The sequence below is a fragment of the Lontra canadensis genome, unplaced genomic scaffold (genome assembly GCF_010015895.1).
Source record: "Lontra canadensis isolate GAN:19392208 unplaced genomic scaffold, GSC_riverotter_1.0 scaffold59, whole genome shotgun sequence".
Taxonomy (NCBI): Eukaryota; Metazoa; Chordata; class Mammalia; order Carnivora; family Mustelidae; genus Lontra; species Lontra canadensis.
The window spans coordinates 3,787,447-3,789,639 of record NW_022631053.1 but is presented as its reverse complement, the minus strand read 5'-3'; positions in this window follow the sequence as shown (position 1 = coordinate 3,789,639).

Below are 2,193 nucleotides of genomic sequence, written 5' to 3'. Positions count from 1 at the left end.
AGCCCACACTGTTCCCTTGTTACTGAAGGTGTGGCGTTAACAGAAGCAACCTTCAGCACAGCTCAAGATTGCAATGATAACACAATTTAAAACCAAACATTAGGGGCGCCTGGGTGGCTCTGTGGGTTAAGCCTTTGCCTTCAGCTCAGGTCATGATCTCAGGGTCCTGGGATTGAGCCCCGCATCGGGCTCTCTGCTCAGCAGGGAGCCTCGTTCCTCCCTGACTCTCTGCCTACTTGTGATCTCTGTCAAATAAATAAAATCTTTAAAAACAAAACAAAACAAAACAAAAACTCAAACATTAGATATCACTGTTGTTAATGTCAACCTAACCCTGTGGAACTCTCATAGATGTCTCTTTTAGCTCAGGCCTGGTTTTCTGCCATGTTGTTGCACTGCCTGCTTCTTTCCTCCCTCTTCCCCGACTCTCTCTGCACACTGAAAAATTTCTCTTCGATTACACTGAGCAATAAATGCTCTTACCCCTAAGGAGGAAGCAAGTTCTGGGCTTACTCCTGCATATCTAAAAACCATATTAAATGACTCCGTGAAAGGGAAGAGGGGCCAAACATGTTGATTCTGGATTCAAAATAGAATCAAATCAAATACAAAATCTGGAAGAAGCCTTTAACTTAATTTTTTCTCTTACATATCCTGGTGGAAAATTTTGAGGCATAGCTTCTCCCTTTTGTCTCTACAATAGCAAACAGTAAAAACAATAGTAAAGTCATACTTACGCACTACATTATTATTACTGTGAACGTTAATTTTATGTATCAACTTGACTAAAGTATGCCCAAATAGCTGGTGAAACACTATTTCTGGGTGTGTCTGTGAGAGTGTTTCTGAAAGAGTTTAGCATTAAATCCACAGATGGGGGGAAAGATGATCTGTCCTCACCAATGTACACACGTGTCATTCAATACAATCCACTGAGGGCCCAAATAGAAAAGGCAGAGGATGGGTAAACTCTCACGTTAACGTGGGACTGGTCTTCACTACATCTCCTTCCTCCTCTTGATCTTTCCCCTCAATCTAGGCCAACTCATACCCCCAACCTTCGGGGACCCTTCCCAGACTGTCACAGCCCACACCAATCTCTTGTGTCTGAATCTTTATTTGGTTTAGGTGTCACCACTTACTTCTTTGTTCCCCACGTGATTTTCTCTGCTGGCCAAGTTCTAATGTTCTCTGGGTTAGAGGGCCAGGTCTGTCTTTTTTTAAGAGGAGGTGTTTGGGCAGAGAATGAGGGAGAGAGAGAATCTTAAGCAGGCTCTACTCCCAGCCCAGGGCCCACCTCGGGGCTCTGTCTCACGACCCTGAGATCATGACCTGCACAGAAAATGGGTTGGCTGCTTAACTGACTGAGCCGCCCAGGTGCCCCAGGAGGGCCAGGTCTTAGCAGCCCTCCTGTGATGTGATATCTCAGCATGCGTGCACAGTGTGAGGCTGATGCCTGCTTTTTCAGTGGTTCAGTTAACTGGAGCCACTTATCCGTGTCCTCTCCCCACAGTTTAGAATGTCAGAGGGCATCTCAGGGGTTCTGAGAGGGGCCAGGAATAATCTGTCTCTCAGGCTAGGGACTGCAGGGGGAGAGAGGGGAGAAAGAGAGTGAGCGAGCGAATGGGAGAGCCAGAGTGCATGCAGTTACCATCAGTCAGCTTCTGTCCTTAACTTTGCAGGTCCTTCCATTTGATTTTATCAGCTCACCCTGAAGTGATGGGATGAAGACAAACTACTACGGAACAATAAGGAGAAATCTCTATCACAGAATCTGGGTTCCTTGGTGTCTGTCTCCTATCAGATCCCAACCTCTGCACTTGCTTTGTCTTCTGCTTTCTGTCTCCCCTCCCCAGCCTACATGCCTCCGTGTAGCTGCCTTTACTTCTGGAAGCATTCTGGGCCCTCTACAAGTCTGAGCTAGCAAGACCCAGTTGTTCTCCACTACTCTCCCAGCACAAAAGCCCAGCTGTATGGCACGAGCCAGTGGGTCTGGCCGGTTAATGGGCGCAGGCTCCTCCCCGGCATCTGTCCAATGAGTGGACGCCAACTCGGATACCACCCAAAGGACTCACGCAACCCAGCAACCGCACCAATCTCCCAGGCCTCCGGCCCCCACGCCCCTGGCTTCCTCGGCAGCCTTGGCCCTGCCCGCCAGCGCTCCTGTCTTCTAGGCCTCCAGCTCGCGGCCCA